The 22710-nt window shown below is 45.1% G+C and overlaps 1 long non-coding RNA gene across 1 annotated transcript; it reads left to right on the forward strand.

The window, feature by feature from the left end:
• The first annotated feature begins 15678 nt into the window (after window positions 1–15678).
• On the forward strand, window positions 15679–22486 carry LOC140213604 (uncharacterized). The gene is made up of 4 exons (XR_011890506.1): window positions 15679–15849; window positions 17484–17557; window positions 20585–20665; window positions 22236–22486. It is a non-coding gene; the product is annotated as an uncharacterized lncRNA (long non-coding RNA).
• Window positions 22487–22710: the final 224 nt, after the last annotated feature.

Genomic DNA, 22710 nt, shown 5'->3' on the forward strand with positions numbered 1-22710 from the left:
CTCCAGAAGAGCTGGCTGCGTGCTCCAGGGAAGGGAGTAAGACTCGCCCATTGCGCACTACCAACCATTCCGTAAAGCTTCCACTCCGTACGTCTGGACGGCCCGGACAAAGAGCCGTTTCAAATCAAGCTTTAATTATTGATTGATTTTCCGTAGGCCTCGCGCGGAAAGCGATCAGAGGGAGACTAGGACTCCTCCTTCTCTTTTCCGATTGGCTGATGAGTCCCGTGGTTTCCGCTGCAGGGCACGGTGTTGGCGAGATGACGTTTTCCACAAGAGCAGCTCGGTCACGGCGCAAAAGAAGCTTAAGCGTATCCCACTCCGGTGTTGCCAACCGCAGGGTGATTACCCTACCAGGACTTTAGGCATTTTCATTGCTTAGCCACCATTTTCTTGACAAAACACAGTAGCTTTCCATTACAAGTCAGACATCCTATGATGAGCTCGCAGTTAATCCTCAGAAATTTAGGACCATGAAACGTCTAGTCTAAAATCAATGCGCTTCGGTTTTGGTGGACGTACTCATGAATTCGCCGGATAATATGGGTAGATGATCATCGCGTATGACCTTGTCCAGCCAGCCATTGCAATGAAAAGGATCGACGGTGTCTTATATATAGGCAAGTTTACAGCAACTGGTAGACGTTTATCTCTGGAAGAAGGCTGCAAGTACTGCAGCAGTCTTCTGTTATGCTAGCTAAGGGATCAGCCAAGTTTACTTGGAGATACAGCCTGTAGGAGTCACACCAAATCCTCAGGAGGTAGGCAAATGAAGCTTCGCTGTAAGACTGGGCTTCTTGGTAAAGCCATAAATAAATAATGATTGAAGTAGCCTCCAGCTCAGCTTCGAAAGGGTAGCCACACATGTACTCTAAGCAGTAACTGCGGTTCCCATAAACGATCCACACATATTACGAGTGAGCAACAAACTCTACTCGCTGTTTGGCGAGCAAGTCATTCAAGTAGTACGTTCTCGACCTCCCCTACTATATATAGTGAGCAAGAATATATGTTCTAGTTCACTATACTCTTACCCTAATCCCGCTCTCTTTTCATGATCTTTCTCGTGATGTTCTTTTTTTAAAGCTGTTTCTATGCCAATATCCTAACGTCAACTTTAGTTAACCGCTGATGCAAGAAGCATAGGGAAGTGGCTCGCGCCATTGTTGAACTAGCCAATCAAACGTTCTTCTCGTCTATAGGAGCCCACTTTTGTTTGCTTTGAAACCGAATAGGATTGCCTACCCTATGTGACAAGCAATTTTTTTTTTTATTTATTGGCTTACAAGAGATGAGGAGCACGCAAAAGTGGAAATTGTTTCGAGGGGGCCGAGCTAGCGGAGCGAAAGTATGACCGCTTGACGAGGGTGGTGCCGGCGTCGGAGGTTGGTCCATTTCCCCTTTCTTAGATTGCTGCAGGTTATGTATAACCGCGGTGGTATGTAGCCGAACGTTAAAAACGCCGTTAAGGCGGATCCTCAGAGAAGAAGAGTTGGCAGAGCGGTGTTTTATACGCGCAGAAAATGCTCGACAACGTTAAACTGCCGCGAGAAAGCTTTTTTCTATAAGTAAACAACTCCGTTCTTCCTGGCAGTTCCGACTAGCCAGAGCCAGAGAGCCAGAGTGACCGGCAGGCAGACGTCATGTATTCCTTTGAAATGGGGCAGGCTCTACCTATCCCGAAAAAAAGTTGTGTACGGTACTTTAGGCCATCTTTAATATGTACACATCAGTTTGACGTGATGAGTTTTCGAGGCTTTGTGTTGTCGCGTGGCAGAAAAGCGAGGTTAGCGCAGGCCGAAAACTTTTGACCGATAGCGGAGGGCTAATGGTGAAAAAGGTGTGGAATCAGAAAAAAGACCCAGGTGTCCTTAGCTATCAACTAACAGATGCCAAGACGAAAGCCTTGTAAAGCCTACTGCAATTCATCTTAATCTATCTTAATCCACCCTAATCCACGTTATCCCTTTATGTCCACTTCAGTCGGCTTAAACCACCTTAATCATCGTTAATACACCTTCATTTACACTAATTCATCTTTAAACGCGTTAATCCAGTCACTAATTCATCATTAAATAACTTTGGGAATTATTAATCCACTGTCATACACGGCTAGACATGACGTCCTGACTTCTGGCCTTTTTTGGCGACGTGATAATTCGTACCTCACAACTCGACCTTGAAACAGAGATGTAAGGCTTTCGCCTTAACTATTATTTTTATTTTGCTTCGGCTAATCATACGAGACATGGTGTGGAGATATGACATCAAACGAAGAGTTTTCGCGGTTTTCGTGACGTCGCGTTAAAGTCGGGCGAAATGGGGATCACGCTGAAAACGTTTGACCAGTTGTGGAGGACTGATTGCAGCAATGGAATAGAAATGCTTGGAATGGCTGTACGTTACAGCAAACGAGTAGTGGCATGCAATGACATGCTTGAGACATTGTCGTCACTTGCGGGGTTCCGACGACAATGATCATGGCCATGATTTCGGTACATGTACACGACGCGTCTCTTTCGGCGGCAGCCGCGTGCCTTGTCGTAACCCAATAGGGAACATGCAAAAAGAAGACCACCTCTCACGAACAAAATTAGTTATCGAAAAAAATGCGCGGGTATACATACTAGAGATCCACTGCGACATCCGGGTGAATATTAGCATGCCATAAAACGAAAACTCAGCGAAAGCCCACCTGGTGGAGTGCTCCCTAACTGCACCAAAGCCTTGTGTCTAATAGATGGCGAGGCGGTCAAACTGCGTCTGCTGTTGCATGCGAATTCCGTGTTTCTTCAGATCATGGCCAATGAGTTGAACGGAAGCTCACGAGATTGGGGAAGACTCATGAAACAGAGAAGTCGTCATCCACCCGCCTTGTAGCCCGAAGTCGCGAAAAAGACCCATACCGTTTTCTCAGAAAGTGAGCTTTCTATAGTTAAAAAAAATTGCACTGGTAAGATGATCAATACCGAGATAAGCGTGTTTTTTGGGCGGTCATTCTCCAATCTAGGCTAACCAAGAGGCTGTGAGATTACCGAGGCCGTAGTAGTTAACAACCGGAAGTGAACACAGAACATGGGAGATTAGTTCTGTAAGGTTTCTTTTATAGCTTGGCACTAGAATTCGGTGGAGGTAATTTTTTCTCTTTCTTGTCTTCACATTCTGAAAAATCATTTGCTCAGGTGGAAATGATTTAAAGGTTGTCCAGGCGTACAAGAAGGGGTTGCTAAAGCTTGGGCAAGACCACAGTATAGTACACATATGCGCCAGACTTTATTGTGGATCAATTACATCTTGGAATTTCTAAAGACCTAATTAAGGAAATACTGATGGACGTGAAGTCTGAAGGAAATCAGCGAGAACGGATGGTAGCGTGGCACCTTCTTTGTGTTTTTAGTGCGACTGCACTTTAGAAGCGTATAATCTACATTAAGGGAAAACTGAGTTCACGCTCTGCCATCGGCAAAATATTTGACATGACATGAGATAAAGTCCTTTACATTGCAGAAGGGATGTAAGTTGAGCTTAATGGCAAGTATATAAGAAAATAGGCGGGGACAGCGTGACAGGGTGAGAGCATATCAGACAACGCCAACGCAGACGTGGAGAGGACATGGACAGACGTCACTCGTGCTGTTTCTCTTTGTCGCGCCTTCTCGTTATGTCCCTAGGATGCATTAACCAGTATCTTTCTATAAATAAACCAGGTTTTTTTTTGGAGTAGACGAGCCACTCACCAGTAGGGGTGAGCGAGCGGTTGATATACTCGAACATCCTATTTTTCTCCACAACGCTCGAGCAACATCTGGCCTTTCACTTGGGCATTGTTGTCTAACCATATGACGTACAGGAAGTGGCGTAACATGTTAAGAATGATACTTGCCGGGCTGTTTCTTGGCGTATAAAAGGAAGCTTCTTTGAAGCGAGCGCTCACCGTCCGACGGTGACCACAGACTACCATGTCGATGGGCAAAGGTATTTCGCTTGCAACTGCTGCCATCTGCGCTTTTTGCTTTTGTCCCAGCTTCACACAGGCACAGCATTACCCAGAATTGCGCTACGATCTGCAAAAGTATCAAGATGCATTTGCGGTAAGCGCTTTCGTTTCATATCGACTGATGCACGGAGTGAATTCATGTTCTGTATCAAGGAGGCAACGCGCGTACTTGAGGGCCATAATAGTACGCTGTACCACTTCAGTATACACTGAATTATCGCGTACGTCCTACTTTGAGTAATGTCAACATTCCGTGCAAAGCTCCGACACTATGTGTAGCAATGGTGCAGTTGGCCTTTATTTTGGTTTCTCGATAGCAGGCGGTGAAAGCAGGTGAACACATTGTTAACCACCGTTTTGCTAAGCTCGTCATGAAGGGCTATGACAGGGTCATGAGTGACATGAATTTGCGTGCGCTAGTTAGCCCACCTTGCATTTCCCTTAGAATGAGTTGATCTTCGTAATTCCACTAAGCAAAAAAAAAAAAACTACAAGGAAATGTTCGTGTTTTTTTTGTGTGCGTGTGTGTGGTTGTTGAGCCTTTACACGGTTCTTTCCTCTGCATAGTGAACCACAACTTCAGCACGTTTTCCCAAGCAGCAGATGTTTACTCTAGCTGCAGCTTTATGGCAATTGTATCGAGCGCCTTGATTATAGCGAATTAGAAACCATGGGAAATATACTTTTAGCACTTTGGCGCTCACTTGTATGCGCTTCATCAGTATGGCGAGTTCATGCGCAACATCAGTGATGTTGCAGCCAACTCTGCCGCTTCACCTTATTCGGGAGCTTTTCAACAAATACCACAACTAACGTCTGCTCAAAGTGCGGTGCATGTACTTGATGCAATGAGTGCAGTGCTGGCATGCCCTACTGACTACCAGAATGGTCCACAAGACAACATTCTTTCATGTTCCGGATATCCAAAAGGGGCCTCACTGAATGCAGGTACGAAATATTGCATACTTCCGTCGAACAACTGTGTGTGTGTGAAATGTTACACACTTCAGCATACTTTTAACAGCAAAGCTATTTCAGCTTTCAGTTCCGCCGTGGAGCGTTACCAGAAAACAGCCCAGCTGTGCGGAGCCTCGCGTTGCCTAGCAACCACCTGCGAGAGCACCGAGCGACGTAACTTCCTCGCACCCCACGCGCGTTGGGCGCAGTCGTGACCTCTGCTCCATGCGTACGTGCTGCTGCCATGGGAAGACAGAAGAAAGTCCGGACGCCCGAAGAAGAAGCGGCTTAGCAGGAAGAGCGCCATACTGCAAAACGAGAAGCGATGCGTCGCCGCCCAGCTGATTCGGAAGACCGCACCGAAGCTGGGGCTGAGAAGAGGCGATGCCGAGTCGAGGATCCCGAGTTTCAGTTCAGTGAATGCGACAGTCGGCGCCTGAACGCTCGACGTCGCCGAGAAAACGATCCGGGCCTGCGACTGCTAGAAAACTTCCAGCTGTGATGACCGCTGCGATGTGCGGGGGACGAACCAGAACGTGAATGAGACTTAGTGCAGCCATGCATAACCTCGCCAAGCCTAGATACAACTTTGAAAACCCTAGCATAACCTCGCAAAACCTAGTAACTACTTAGCCAAGCCTTCAAACAACTTAGCAAAACCTAGCATAACCTCGCGAAATCTACAAACAACTTAGGCAAGCCACGTAAAAGCAAGATGATCGCAAGTTCCGCTGTTGACTACAGCCTTGCACCAGTAATGCAAGCTGCGCAGTTTTTTTTTATATTGCCGATTGTGTTGTGCTGCGTCCTATTGTTACTGCAGATTATTTGCTGCTTTACATTTTTTTTCATTTCTTGCTTCCCTTTCCCAGCGCAGAGCCCATTATTTGCTACTTTATATTTCTTTCCTTTCTTTCTTGCCTCTCCGGGCAGGGTAGCAAACCGGAAATTGTCATTTTGGTAGTCACCGTTTAATTCCCTTCCTTTTTCTATCTCTACGTGTTTCGTCTTGATAATAAAACTGTTGAATAATGTGTTGTTCACTAGTGACAAATTTGCGGTGTTTGAAAGACACGCAAGAGCTCGCCACATGTGTCCAGGTGTGGTTTTCTGATTTAGCACTGACTACGAAAAACACACATCAGGTTATGGACACAGCTTTCTGGGTCGAAATTCCCGGATATACTTAAGCCAGTTAACTAGCGCTATAGCGCCAGCAACGAGTTCTGACGAGTTCTCAAGCATAATTCTTTTCCACCAAACGAGAAGGTCGCGAGTTTAAATAGTAAGAGCCGAATATTGCCGGGTGTTCTTTTTTTAACGTTAAGAGAACTAACCATGTGACATATAGCACAACTCTACTCATAGAGCTGAATTTGCCGAATAGGCGGGCATTTCACTAGAAATCAAATGCAGGATTGAAAATTAACAAAATTTCACTTATCAGCTTGTCAACAAGAGAATCTAACGCACATATTGCAATACTCCAATAAAAGCCAGTGCTTTCTACAAGGCGTGAATGCGTGAATTCGAACTAATTCTTAAACTTGCATTTGTTTTTGCATCAGCGCTGCAAAACTTGCGGTAAAAGCGCAAAAACCTAAAAAAGAAAAGCACCTCGTTATGCAATGAATCTTGAAAATGACTGGAACGCGAGTGCATTTTATTGCAAAACTATGGGAACACATATCTTAAAAACGGTGTTATCTTCAATATTCCAAGTGGATATGACTTTCGAAGTCACCGGTAAGAATTCCTAAATTGTAATATGGGTCGGAAATTATTAAATATAGAGGCGAACTAGGAAAAAATTTTAATTATTCAAATGTTCATTTCAATTTCTCGTGCAAAGAATGTCCGTCTCTGAGAGTAATCTAGCTCAAGTAAAATTATGCTGAATTACACAGGTGATATTTAAATTTGCTTAACATAAAAGAGCACCCAGTTTAGTTTATCTAGCTGTCCTCCATACGCGGTCGCAAATATAGGAAGTTATTCACTGCTATGACATTGCTATGGGGCTACCAGTGATGTTGAGAACTTTTAGCGACGTAGCAAGAGTGGGCTTCGCCAATTAGGAGTGATTTTTAGCAAAGCACTAGGAGACTTGGGCATATTTTTACCCCGTCCAAAAACACATGTCCCTGCACAAATGATTGCATTGTGTTTTTTCAAGCAGTACTTGTTTTGTACCGTCTCCTGCTTCATGGTACACGCGAAGCTAGAAAAGAACAATTGGTGTGCCTCTTTTCAATGATTACAATTCTACTGTGCACGGTCGTGTTCCTAGTGCGTTTTTGAACGACTACAGCAAGCGCACGTCCGTTCTTTTCCGCTTTTCTACACTATTGAATGGGTGCATAAAAAACACGGGACACAGAACAGTGCTTGTCTTGTTTGAACTGTCGGTTAGGGTAAGCCTGTCAACGCGAAGCCACAAAAGAACAATCGGCGCGTCTATTTGATTCCGAAATTTTTATGGCGGACGGTTGTGGTGTTAGTGCGTTTTTCAACTGCTAAATCAAACGAACTTCCCTCCTTCTCCTTCCATCCAATGCAAATAGGTGGGGGCATAAATTTACCCAATGAGTCGCCAAAGCACTTGTCCTGTTTAGCCTGATGCTTCGTGGTATGGCGTAAATGCAAAACCACGAAGGAACAATTGGTTCTTGTATTTAATATCAATATTTTGGTGCAGGGTCGTGGTGTTCGTGTGCTTTACAATTCGTAACGCACGCGAGCTCCCTACAAAGTTTTCTTTGGTCGAAACAGAAATGGGTAGTAGCAAAATATAAACTCTTGACACACAAATGCCTAAAGCGACAAAGCCAAGTAGGCTATCATCACGCTCTACTCAATCGACTGTACCGGAACCAGGGCATCGCACCACTGAGATGCAATGGCAACGCCACAGAAGGGCCCCTCATCACGCAAGCGTTCGGAGACGCATTAAGGGCCACGTTAAACCTTGGTATCGCTTTCAATGCCTCGCCTTCGCGCTAAATAGAGTTCCTTATTGTGCTACGAACTGGAGAAATTACGGGTAACTACTTTCCTCCAAAATTCAAATGACCTAAATCTTTTCAGAGCGAAGCTGTTTAAGCAGACCATGTGCCATCGTTGTCGGACATCGCTAAAGCTATCATCATCAGCAATAGCTCGAGCGTCGTCGTTTTCTTCCACAGCTAGCTCGTTGGCACTCGCCATTCTAGCGTAGAATTTCACTTTTGTCTTCGTAATGGGGAGGCCGCGTTTACGGAGGTACGAGTCATTCATTGTTTTACGTGACGGGCAGATTTAATTGTGAAGCAATTTAAGTTTGAAGAATCTCAAGTGGTAATGCCAGGCGGATGCTGCTAACCATACTACCAATCAAACTCGAGACATCGAACGAAAGCGACAACGGGGGACTGCGGGCATAGTGTCATTGATGTCGTTCTCTACGTCGCAGCCGAACGTGTATGTAACCTCATTAAGGAACACAAAGACGTCAGTCGTCAAACCAATCCAACCAATCGTCAAGACGATAGTAGCGCCCACATCTCGAGTGGTGTGCCTTGCGCCCAATATACGGAGCTTTGAATTAATGGTTCCGCACATGCCATCCCAGCTACAACTATGGGAAGACCACGAGCCGTGCATACTCCTCAGGAAGAAGCTGCCTACCGCGAGCGTCAGCGAGAGTGGGCTCTTGAACGGGCTCATCGTCATAGGGAGTGTCTCATGCGCAAACAAAAACACTGAGGGAAGAGCAAAAAAGAAAGCACTCCTAAAGCTTCCTCACCACGCAAAGCACGCAAACGCGAAAATGAGGCGAAAGAATGGTGAAACAAAAGATTTACAACATAGACTACTGGCGAAGTTTGTCTTGCGTCACTACACAGCTTCGTTGTTCGAGCATCTTGACGGACTGGAAGGGGCAGTGATTTTTCGTGTGGCAGTACCATTATGATTGATCGACAAGTAACAGATATAAGGAAAAACAAAACCATCAGGCTTCTGCAACTTTGCAGAATATCAACTACAATTCCAACCAAGTTGTTGAATTCTTTTGAGCTGTCACAAGAAATCATTTTCTCCAAATTTCGATGCCAAATTATTAGACAACTATACTAAGTAAGGATAGTAGTTTTATGGGCCGAATGAACTTGTAACCATTCGCTTACTAAATAAGTTAACAAGCACCGTATCACACACGCACAGTCAAACATGACCACATCTCGGTCGATGACCGCTGACAAACGCTGTCGAACCGTTGCAGTGGCGAAGAGCGGCAGCAGCAGTGAGCGAATTAACCTACTTTCATCACTATTCTCCCTAAATAGTGATGAAATATTCATCACTGTCTGCCTGAAGTTGTGTGCGAGGCTGTTAACTTTGATGAAACGCTGGAACTACGTTTGTCTTGTTAAACATTGTGTTACTGAAGACTCCTCTAATATTTGTCCCAAGAGTATTCATTCATTCAAATAACTTAATTGAGTGACGTGCGGTTTGGTGGGGTGGGCTTCGATACCGACTAGGTTTCGGCCAAGGCTTGTTGGTCCTTGGCGGCTTCCTCGGCTCGCTGCTCAAGAGTATTGTTGGAAATTTTTTCTTTGCTGTTCTCATTTCTCACTGTACTGTAAGTCCACTCCTGCTTAGGCCATACTGGCCTGCACTATTGGGAAATAAATGAATGAATGAATGAATAAATAAATAAATAAATAAATAAATAAATAAATAAATAAATAAAAATTTCGTGCTGCGTCTCGCTTTAACGCGAACTAAGCGTCAAGAACACAGCGCACACGAAGCTATCAGCTCTGTGCTCACTTAAACTCGGTGCTCATCGCAGATCACTTTCAAAATGGCGCCCGCGTGGCCATGCTGTGCCGCGCCACACAGCGGCCGCCGGAGTAGAGCGCCCACCCAAGTTTGTGTTGGCGTGTGAGCGCTAAAAGTTTGCGTTGACTGGGGCAGCATATAACACCTGAGCTATCTCGAGCCAAGCTAGCTTAGCAGGACTCTTTGAGCAACTATCAGGCATTGTTTGGAATTTGATTGGCCTTGGTGAGGTTAGAAGAACTGGTGAGGCTTACACAGGCTGAATAACGGCCACGCCCTCTGTTATTGAGGGCTCCCAGGTAAGAAGCATACGGGGTAGGATTCCTAACCAACAACGACATAGCCGGCAACATTGACGAATTCCACAGCATTATTGAGAGGGTGGTAGTAGTCGTAATCTATTTATTCATTTCTTTTGAATACCCTAAAGGCCCCGAAAGCCATTACATAGGGGGGGGGATACAATTCACACATGATATGTCAACACAATAAAAACGACTGAAGACAACAATCAAGCACAGATTTCGGCAAAAGATACGGTTTGTAAAAAAAAAGAAGAAAGAAAATTAAAAGAAATTAGGGGGAGAGTACACGGTAGAATTCACATGTGCTATACATGGCACGCTTCAAGAAGGCCCACGCGGCAGGTGGGCGTTGGAAAAATGCACATTTAAAAAACATATATATATATATATATATATATATAACAGGCCAGGCAAGAAGTGGCAGCTGAACCTTTTATACATTCTATAACTATAACTAGCGATGAAGTTGGAGGGGCCTTGAAAGACATGATACGAGGAAAGACAGCAGGAGGAGATGGAATAAAAGTGGATTCAATCAAAGATAAAGGAGACATAATGCTTGGAATACTGGAGGCCCTCTATACGCACTGTATCGACATCAAGGGCCCCAGGGAGCTGAAAGAATGCCAACATTATACTAGTCCACAAAAAGGGAGACGTTAAAGAATTGAGAAATTATAGGCCCATCAGCTTACTTCCAGTATTATATAAAATACTCACCAAGATAACTTCAAATAGAATAAGGGTGGCACTGGACTTCAGTCAACCAAGAGAACAGGCTTGCTTCAGGAAGGGATACTCCACAATGAATCACATCCATGTGATCAATCACGCAATCAATACATCCGAAGAATTCAATCACCCTCTCTATATGGCCTTTAGAGATTACGAAAAGGCATTTCATTCAGTAGAGATACCGGCAGTCATAGAGGCATCACGTAATCAAGGAGTTGGTCAGGCTTACATAAATATTTTGGAAAATATCAGCAGAGATTCCGCAGGTACCTTATTTCTACACAAGTAGGAAGATACCTATAAAGAAAGGGGTCAGACAAGGAGGCATAGTCTCTCCAATGCTTTACCCTGCGTGTGTGGAAGAAGTATTCGAGCTATTAAACTGGGAAGGCTTCAGAGTGAGCCTCAACAGTGAATATCTCAGCAACCTTCGGTTAGCAGATGACATTGTCCTGTTCAGCAACACTGGGGACGAGTCACAATAAATGATTGAGGACCTTAACCAAGAGAGTGGAAGAGTAGGGTTGAAAATTATTATACAGAAGACAAAAATAACGATCAATAGCGGGGCAAGGGAACAAGAGTTTAGGATCGCCAGTCAGCCTCTAGAATCTACGAAGGAGTAGTGATTAGGTCAATTACTCGTAGGGGACCCTGATCACGAGAAGGAAATATACAGAAGAATAGAAATGGGTCGGAGTGCATACAGCAGAAATTGTCAGATCCTGACTTGAAGCTTACCATTATTCTTGAAAAGAAGGGGGTAAAATCAGTGCATTTTACCGGTGCTAACATATGGGGCAGAAAATTTGAGACTGGCAAAGAAGCTTGAGACCAAGTTAAGGGCAGCGCAAACAGCGATGGAACGAAGAATGTTACGCGTAACGTTAAAAGACAGAAAGATAGCGCTGTGGATCAGAGAGCAAACGGGGATAGCCGATATTCGAATTCACATTAAGAGAAAAAAATGGAGATGGGCAGGTCATGCATTTCGCAGGTTAGATAACTGGTGGACGATTAGGGTTACAGAATGGGTGCCAAGAGAAGGGAAGCGCAGTCGAGGATGGCAGAGGACTAGCTGGGGCCATGAAATGAGTAAATTCGCAGGCGCTAGTTGGAATCGGTTGGCGCAGGACAGGAGTAATTGACGATCGCAGGGTAATTGGCGATCCCTTCGTCCTGCAGTGGATACGAAATAGGCTGCTGCTGCTGATGATGATCAAGACGTTTCCTGGTGCAAATGTTTCAGACTTGGTTGGCTTCGTTATGCTAGCCAATGGTCGCTAATGAAGAAAACTTTGGTGGTACTCAAGAAAATTCTTATGTGTAATGCCAAAGCCGTACTTGTCACAGAATGTATCGCTGAATTATGGCATTGAGTTTAATGTTGCGGGGAAATGTTGCCGAGTTTATTTCTGTTTCGTCATGTTTCCTAGTGTAATGTTGCTGCTTATAAGGTTACAACAAAGTAAGATGACAAACCGGCAATACCGCGAGCTTTCAGCTGAGTTTCAGTAGCGGAGATTTCATTCGCAGTAGTATTTCACGCTTATTGCGTTGGCTGGTCTTTCTCGATGCGATCACTTTTCAGAATGGTGACACCACTTTCAGCGATGACAATACTTTTTCGAGGAGCATCATGATGTCGAGACTACATTGCCCTATCGAGTTCGTAGGTGAACTCCACTTAATACTATTGGGTGATGTTGTCGTCCCCAGCCATGGGCTGCCACGACGGCGTGTGCAGGTCCAAGTTGATCCACAGTCGCATGAAATTGTGACATTGTAGTGGGCGTAGTGGGCCAATTCAGGGAAACTGGTGCCTCTGGCCATGATTTGCTGTCTCGCCTGATCATGTAGAAGTGAGCGATTCAACTTCTGCCGATTAAAGCTCCATAGCGCCGACAGTGACGCTACCTCTGCCATGCGCCATCATAGGGAATCGCCTATCAGGCAGAGCCCAAACACGTGCACAGCCCCAGAGGTATTCATCACAGTCGCCTGCTGCAACGGTGGTGCCTCTTAAAGAGAACTCTGAAAAAAGAGTTACAATTATTCCGCATGCAATCCGTTTTCTCACGGTTGAAAACAGCGATGGCGTGCCGTTTGACCTTATTATGCTCGTGGGCCTGCAGAACATATGGCCAACTTAGACGGCTGTACACAATGCGGATATTGATGTTGGACCCCTTTCGCCACCATTTCTGCTAATCTGTGTCCCATTTCGTCGAAGTCCAGAAGGTGCAGATATTTGTACCCGAGTGGGCTCCGAGATTGCAAATTTTGTTGCAGATGCCGAAATACTGATGTCTTGTAGTGAGCAAGCAGCTGACGGTTCTCCGTACTATGATCTTGTTATTCTGTTCTTCTAAGGTCGTAAATTCTGTGTCATGGCAGGCAATAGAGAAATAAAAAAAAAGCAACGGTGGCGAAGCAATTAGCGTGCTCGGCTACAGAGTGGTAGCAGTGGCGGTCGGGCAGAGGATCGAATTCTCACTGCATCCACTTTTTTTATATTGCGACAGCAATTACATGGACAGCCCAGGCGCATTTTCGCCGCCGGCGTGATGCTCCCCATAAATTCCAAGGGAGATAACACCGCCGCTGTGCGTCGTAGGCTGTATGTGCGAGTGAAAGCACGCGAGGAAAGCCGACAATCGCGGCTAAATGTGGCGCGCGCGAAGGAAGAAAGCGGTGAGCAAACGCGTCGTCTTCCGTTGCACGAAAGGCCGTGCGGCGGTGGGAAGGAGGGAGCGGCGTTGTGCTCCGGCAGCTACTGCACATTTTGCGACCGGGCGCAAAGGGTAACCGACTATCGCGGCTCAATCTCGGGCGCGATATATGGAGGAAAGCGGGGAGGCAGCGCGGGACGCAAGCGGGGCAGCCTCAGGTCCGCCATCAATTGCGCGCTCTTCACGACTGCGCGTGGTCACGTGCGCCGTATCATGAAAGGGATCTGCAGAAGGCTTACACCTGTGTGCGCGCTGTGTTTAGCTGCTCTTGCGTTGAAGCGATAGACGGGGCGAAGGTCCCTTCGCTCGCTGCTGCTGCCGTGCATGCCCACACCAGTACTTTTGACAGCGTGTCGGCGCTCGTCGAGAGTGATGTGTTCACGTTTGGTCGTGCGCGCCGACACCACGCTTGTCAATTCAGTTACTAAGCGAATGTTTGCAAGCTTATGCGGCAGATTAAGCTACCATCATTTCTATGTACAGCTGTCTACTAATGTGCTCTCGCAAGCGATGCATTACCTTTCGGGCAAAATTGCGACTTTTTTTTAGATTGGTGAAGATGACGTTTTGGTGTTTCGTTTTTATGCCATGGCTAAGTCGCACAGTGAGCCAAGTAATGCTCTCGCAGTAATAGCGTTCTTCGTAAACGCCAGTGAACGCTTCGCTCAAACAAACTTTCACATCGCGTGGGATCCGCGCATTTATTATTTTCTTCAGGCTCGTTTAAAGCCATTACAAAACATTGGGAAATGTTTGGATAATTTTGTTGCTATAGCTAGCTCATGGGTAACGTGCTTTTATTCAAACGAGGTATTTACTATACGTAGCTGAGTACAAGCTATGTGGATTGTATACACGAATGCGTTCTTTTTTGTTGCAATCGGCATTCAGTGGAAAATAAACGCGCTTGCTCCCTCATGTTTGTCTGCTTTGATGGGGAGCTCTGTATGACGTGGGCAGCTCGCCGTCAAAATGCAATTACAGCATTTTTGCCTGGTCGTCAACGCAACTTTGTTGCGGAATAAGTTCAATTCAATTTGTTTCAATCAATGTACAACTAATGTCCCTTAGTGTTGACTCCTACTCTGCAGAAGCTGTATGCCACTGCTACAATAACAAACACTAATATATTGTTGCACATAGGTTTCAATAAGTGGAACATCCTGATCTCGGTCCACGCAGATCTGCAAGTGTGTGAACATCTTTGCCAAACTATTTCACTTGCTAAGCGGAACATCCGTGGATAGGGAATGAGAACGTGTACTTATATTTAAGTGCACGTGAATAATTCTACGAGGTCTCATTTACTCTGACGCCTTCCGTTTCTTATACAAACAGCGGTGACTCTCATAGTTTACCTGGTTATAACCGACGGGAAGAAACACTCCTGTGCCACTTGCGAGTAGGTGTTTCTTTCACCAAACGCCTGCTCATTCCTAATTGGAATGGCGGACAGTCGCAATTGCAGCAGATGTGTTGTCGAAGGAACAACCAAACATATCCCGTGTGACTGCCCTACATACAAAGGCGAGAGGAGTGCCCTTCGTAAAGCTTTGGAGCACTTAGACGACCGTCCTTCCTCAGCGGAGAAGATCTTGGGCCCGTGGCCTCGTGCGTCTGCTATGTGCAAGGCCGCAAATGCGCTGGTGTGTTTCTTGAGATGCACCGGCCTGTACGACAGCCTGTGACTGACTTAGTGGTGCACGCTTGTGTGCGTAACTGTGGAGACTGTGAACTTCCTGTTTTTGCTTTTTTCAATCCCATTTCCCGCTTCCCCAGTGCAGGGTAGCCTAGCGGGCTCAGCCTGGTTAACCTCCATACATTTACCTTATTACTTATCTCTCTCTCTCTCTCTCAAAGTCTGAGAGTTCATTCTTGAGGTTAAGCTTCATATTTAATAACTTTCCTCCTATTCAGGCAGGCGGGCATCATGTGCCTTTTAAGAGACATTTACCAGCGTGTTTCTCATTGTGTTTGTTGCTTATAAGTTGTTCCGTAAAGTAATAATATTGGCAATAATACGCAAAGTCAATCAAACAACGGTCTGAGCTTTCAGAGTATTTAAAGTAAATTTCATAGCACGGCTCTTTGTAAATTTTCTTGACATTTCATTCTTGCCTACGCAGTGCCAAGCAAGTCCCAGCCAATGGTACATGGTGTACAGGAATTACCCTTACGATCCATTCTACGGCGGAGCGGCGAAATGTGTCACTTCGGAGAGAGTTGGACCAGTCAAAGATTTCACCTTTCCGACTAAGTTGTCATTGCGCACTAGCGCAGCTGGAACTCAGTCAATGTAAGAGTCTTCTCTGATTTTCTGAACGAAACTCTTTCAATGCGAAGCATTCGTATCTTACCAGGTATTATGAGTAAGTATAGTTAGGTGCCTATGCCGAAGCGTTTGGCACTTCTTCAACGAAGAATATTATATGTCCGGTGATGATATTTGAACCAGGGCCGCCCAGTGCCACAGCCCGATGCTCTAAACCCATTTAGGCCACACACACACACACACGCATGACACGACGTAATAACAACCTCACCACCTTCCTTCCCTCGCGCAAACAAGCGCTTTGAGACGGTTGACATGTGCGTCACGTCGCATAGCAAGAACTTGCCTGTACAGACAACAAGTTCTTCCATAGCTCTCCGAAACGCTATGTAGCACTGCATGGCCTTTGGGATTGATCCAGTCTACCTTCGTGAAGGGACCAGGCAGGAACGGAAGCGGTCGTGATGTTCCTTCTCCGGAGTGCAATGCTACACAAACACTCGCGTCACGAACACTATTGCGTTCCTTAAACAGACTTGGCCCCCCTCTTGTGACATTTTTTGGAACCCCGAATGACACTGGATAGCAAGCTGCCTGCAAAATCTTTCGAGTATAATAGGTTGATTCCCCACGGTACGGGGTACCTGAAGGGGCAAAGAGAGGAGCGTGTGAGTGGAGCCTTTATTTTGCCCATCATCTGCTATTACCGAGACACAAAACACGGAAGACGACGAGAAGCCGCAGCACTTGTCTTCGTTCTCTCGTGTGTTTTCTCTTCTGTTACTCGCTCGCCGTAAGAATAATCGTGCGGTACCCTATTTCATTCAGCCCGACCCACTGCTTATGAATTCAGCAAACGCTTGCAATGGCGTATTGTAAGTGCTGTGCGTACAAAAGGTCGTCCTATCGAAACGTTATACAGCCTTTCTGTCTGGATAACGTTCTGTCTAGATAAGGCACCTTATCCCTTTTTATAACTTCTACTCTACACATTTTCTCAGGTGTGATTTGTGACCTGGCATTGATCATCAATTCGATCCGCGTTCTTCAGAGATTATAGTAACTTCGACGTCTGTGCGTTATTTGTCGATCATATAAAACGTACTATTTACCTAATCTAAGAAGCAGTGTCGTCCAACGTGGCGGCACCAGCAGCTCTTTCTTCAGTGCGCTCTCGATAATTTTGATCGCCAATAAATGGTGAATTCGTTAGGATTTGCTTCCACTGAACTTATCTGATTCACATGAACATGAACAGCCAGCGCGCCAAGTTTCCGAGACAGTTTGGTGATTCTGAATACCCTAGAACTGACGAGACATGCTGGCTTAGAAAAGGCAGAGAGGATCCTGACGCATTCTATTGGATTGGATAGATTTGCAATGGAATGTGCTCTGTCAGCCTAAGCTTCTTTTGCGTTAAAGCTCCCGTACTTTGAACTATGACTTCAAGTGACGCGTACTTATTGTCCTGTAAGCTGCTTGTGTTTAAAGGTCACTTTTCGCTATACGTTAAAGCTCTCTATTAATCGCGCAGACATAGCCTCCTGTCTCCAACAGTATTTACGTTGGTGCATGTGCGTGAAGTTGTGAAGGCTAAATAAACTCTGCGATTAAGCAAGATATGTAAAATATTTGGGAATCAACCATATTTTTTTCAGAGTCGGCACTTATGTTTCCACTTCGACGCCTGGGTACAAAGTAAGAAATTTGCACACCTTCTTTCCTAAGAATGGTAAGTTAACACAACCAACTGTACTTGAATGCGGCCTACTTGCACATATTCATTTTCGGCTGCTAGCTATTTCTGGGTGTTGGAAATTTTAGTTTTAGCACGCTGTTTGCATCTGCGGAACGTCTATAGGAACATGACACAAGCAATCAATAATGTGAATTCTGGAGGGTGCTTGATGCCTCGGCGTCTACAGACTCGACACCCCTGACTATCAGAAAGACTTGCACTATGGAAGCACAGTCGACCAACTCACATGTGGTGTAATTGGGAAACACCCAGGCCGCTTGAGAAGATTACCAGGCGTAAGCGATTATTGCCAAAGATGAAATACTAGAACGTGCAATATGACCACACAAACTGGCTGCGTGAAATAAAAAAAAACACCCGGGCGTCTAAGCTTCCTAGCACATTTTGCGCATGTTATCAGTGTTGAGTTCCGAACCGTCTCATCCGCTGTACACTGTATGCCGTCAAGGGCATCATCATCATCATCATCATCATCCTGGTTACGCCCACTGTAGGTCAAAGGCCTCTTCCATACTTCTCAAACTACCCCGGTCATGTACTAATTGTGGCCATGTTTTCCCTGCACACTTCTTAATCTCATCCGCCCACCTAACTTTCTGCCACCCCCTACTCTTCCCTTCCCTTGGAATCCAGTCCATAACCCTTCATTACCATCGGTTATCTTCCCTCCTCATTACATGTCCTGCCCATGCCCATTTAGTTTTCTTGATTTTGACTAAGGTGTCATTAACTCGCGTTTGTTCCCTCACCCAATCTGCTCTTTTCTTATCCCATAACGTTAAACCCATCAATCTTCTTTCCATAGCTCGTTGCGTCGTCCTCAATTTAAGTAGAACCCTTTTCGTAAGCCTCCAGGTTTCTCTCCCGTACGTAAGCACTCGTAAGACACAGCTGCTATACACTTTTCTCTTGAGGGATAATTGCAACATGCCGTTCCTGATCTGAGAATGCCTGCCAAACGCACCCCAGTCCATTCTTATTCTTCTGATTATTTCAGTCTCATGGTCCGGATCTGCGGTCGCTACCTGTCCTAGGAGGAGGAGTAGATTTGAATGAAGAGAAAGGACGAGAGATTGGCCTGGAGAGCGTGTCTCTAGCCTGCTACTCCTCACTGGGGAAAGGGGAAGTGGGAAATAAGTAGAAGTATTCCCTTACCACTTACAGTGCCTCACTACCTTTCGTAAACTGCTGTTCTCTTCCGAGACTGTTAAACATTACTTTAGTTTTCTGCAGATCAATTTTTAGACCCACCCTTCTACTTTGCCTATCCAGGTCAGTCAGTATGCATTGCAATTAGTACCCTGAGTTACTAAGCAAGGCAATATCATCAGCGAATCGCAAGTTACTAAGGTATTCTCCATTAACTCTTATCCCCAATCCTTCGCCACCCAGGTCTCTGGATACCTCCTGTAAACACGCTGTGAATAGCATTGGAGAGATTGTATCGCCCTGCATGACGCATTTCTTTATTGGAATTTTGTTGCTTTCTTTATGGAGGACTACGGTGGCTGTAGAGCCGCTATAGATATCTTTGAGTATTTTTACATACGGCTAGTTTACACCCTGATTCCGTAATGCCTCCATGACTGCTCAGGTTTCGACTGAATCAAACGCTTTCTCGTAATCAATGAAAGCTATACATAAGGGTTGGTTATATTCCGCACATTTCTCTATCACCTGATTGATAGATTGAATATGGTCTAATGTTGAGTAGCCTTTACGGAATCCTGCCTGGTCGTTGGTTGACAGAAGTCTAAAGTGTTCCTGATCCTATTCGCGATAACCTTATTAAATAATTTGTATGCAACGTGCACTACGCTAATCGGTCTATAATTTTTCAAGTCTTTGGCGTCCCCTTTCTTATGGATTAGGATTATGTTAGCGTTCTTCGAAGATTCCGGTACGCTCGAAGTCCTGAGGCATTGCGTATACAGGGTGGCCAATTTTTCTAGAACAATCTGCCTCCCATCCTGCAACAAATCTGCTGTTACCTGATCCTCCCCCGCTGCCTTCCCCCTTTGCATAGCTCCCAAGGCTGTCTTTACGTCTCCGGGCGTTACTTGTGGGATTTCAAATTCCTCTAGAAAATTCTCTCTCACCTTATCGTCGCGGGTGCCACTGGTACTGTATAAATCTCTACAGAACTCCTCAGCCACTTGAACTATCTCATCCATATTAGTAATGATATTGCCGACTTTGTCTTTTAAGGCATACGTCTGATTCTTGCCTATTCCTAGTTTCTTATTCACTGCTTTTAGGCTTCCTCCGTTCCTGAGAGCATGTTCAAGGGCATCATTCATTAAATAAAACGAATTGCTTTCCAGAACCGTTCGGCGATTCATTTGAATAGACTATCATCATCATAGGTTTCTGCACAATATTTTTCTTTGAAATATTTGGTAATCTGTGGCGACGTCGCCAAAATCATCTGCTACTGCTGTTCGAAGTCGTAATGTCCCACAAATGAGCGCAATTACATGTGTTAGCCATTTGCGAATTGTGGCAAACCAAACAGGCAAATGGAAGTTTTTCTCTACATGACTCACGATAAAGGTTGGGTCCATCAGATCAGATATGAAAACACTGTTTCACTTATTGAATGAATATTTGATGTTTAATGGCGCAAGGGCCAGGTGTGGCCAAAGAGCGCAATGCTAGTGTTAATGAGTTCGCAGTGGACTGATAGGTTCTGTGACCTTAATGTGACGTGGCCGTAAAGGGCCTACAACAGTTCATGTCAATTCCATAAAATTGCTTCATTTAATTAATGCCGGTAAGGAATATTGACCCTAATGCCCGCTCTTTGCAATCAAATGGAAACCAGTCGCCTCTTACGTTACCGCCTTTTCTCACGTATAAGCTTCTTGCCACTGCTAGCACGGCGTGAGTGCATCAAAATTGCATTTGACAAATGATTTAAGGAAGCCAGCCAAGTGCTTCAAGTTTTTTTTATAAGATATTGATAGCACTTGGTCATTTCTTTTGCATCTTTTCTTTCAGCTCTATATGCTTGGCAGAAGCATACGGTGTATTTTGACTGTGACAACTGCTACATTGGCCGTCATTATTACGCTGGTAACGGTAAGTTCAGGAATGGTTCTTCGATAGAACCGCAGGAACTGATGTTGTTAAGTACATGCAATATTCTTCGAATAACGCCAGGCGACAGCTCACATGTCAAGAATTGGCTCCAGTGAAATATAGAGTACCGCACATAAGCTCCATTACCCGTTCAGAGATACCTAATAATCTTAAATAATTTGTTGCTAGGTTTGTCCGCGCCTAGGAAAGGGTAAAGCAGGCTTTCTTTATTAAATAACAATAAATGAAGTATGCTGGTGACCCTATAATGATGGCGGCTACTTCTCTTCACATGATATTAATAACTAAATGAGGTGACATCAAAAAGAAACAGCAGAAATTAAAGAAACTCAAGAGCGAATCGAGATTGAGAAAGTAAACGAGGTTTCTATATAGTCTGAGACAAACTTGCGCATGAAGACACGAAAGACCAGGACATGTTTCCGCAGGATATTATACCGAGTACAAAAAAATTGAACAGGGACACAATGCCGGGATGCGGGATTGGATAAATAGAGCCACAAATGAGGGAAATACAGAGAAGAAATATTAAGAGCACATAGAAACGAATGGCGAAAGAGGACTACGTCATCAATGATGTGGGCACATGAAAACGACTCCTATGGACAACACATCCATGTAGATACAAGTGTCGAATGTGGAATCTCACACGCATGAGATAAAATCTGGGGTTGATTCACACACGCTTGCTCTATTTTGGCTGCCGTGTAAAAGACCACTCTCTCAATATGCGGGTGCCTTGCTTTGCTGAACAGCTTTTGTTTCCTCAACAAAATGTGGAACTCTATAGCCGGGATTATAGGCCGCTTCTCTTCTTTTCCTGAATGGCCGTGCAATTTATACCTTATGGCTGTAAGCTTGCAACAGTGCTCGACAACTTCCTATTGTCTATGGCCTTGCAATTATGACTGCCATGTTTACTGACGAAGTAGCTGTAATTAGCAAGGAAATATAGGATGTTCTCACTACACCATATCCAGCCTACACGCCGATAAGTCTAGTGATGCTACATTTAAGTGATTTGTGACAATTAACAAGTAGTACGAAGGTCACCACTCGTTTATATCTCTTGGAGACGTTCATAGTAAGTCGGTACTTCTACAGTATATTTATTTTGTAGAGAATGTTACCTGTACTCCCATTAAAATTACGCAAACTAGTAGAGAAATTGCCCGCTCGCTTTTGCATGGCTGCATCCTTCTCTAGCCAATACCAAAAACTAAATTATGGGGTTTTACGTGCCAGAACCACGATCTGATTATGAGGCACGCCGTAGTGGGAAACTCCAGAAATTTGGACGACCTGAGGTTCTTTAGCGTGCACCTAAATCTATGTACAGGAGACTTTTTGCATATCGCCCCCATCGAAATGCGCGGCCTCCATGGCCGGGATTCGATCCCGCAACCTCGTGCTTAGCAGCCCAACACCATAGCTAATACCATCTTCGTTATCTTTCCACTGGAAACGACTTAGAGTACAATATTTAGCTTTTGAGTCTCCGAAGAATGCGTGCGTAAACTAACAACATCAATGTTCATTTTCTCGGCAGGACACGGCTGTGCGTTGTGGCGCCGTGCGCAAAATGGCGTGGTAAAAGGCCCCGACCACTGTGACTTTATCTTCGACTTATTCTGCGGCTCATTTCCGAAATACACAGTGTACGACTCGACCTGTCCACGTGAGCTTGGCACAGGCCCAATGAAAGCACTCTAAGTGACCAGCGGCTGGCGAGTTCTTCTCGACATCGCAGATGCGAGCAATGTGTGTGGCTGCTGCAATAAAGCATAAACTTGCTTGCAATATTCATCGCAAACTACTAATACGGCGTTTGTCGCAACATTCTTGGAACACCTCTACGGCTGTGTGCACAATGGTTATCTAAAAGGACGCGTGAAACGACCTGCACGCATCAATCCAGGGGTGGCATCATCATGAGTCAACCTGAAGGAGAGAGGGAGATACAGCCAATATGGTATGCTTCGCCATACGCCTGGCATGCCATACTGCAGATGAGATTATTGATG

This window comes from Dermacentor andersoni, chromosome 10 (assembly GCF_023375885.2).
Source record: "Dermacentor andersoni chromosome 10, qqDerAnde1_hic_scaffold, whole genome shotgun sequence".
In the NCBI taxonomy this organism is placed as follows: domain Eukaryota; kingdom Metazoa; phylum Arthropoda; class Arachnida; order Ixodida; family Ixodidae; genus Dermacentor; species Dermacentor andersoni.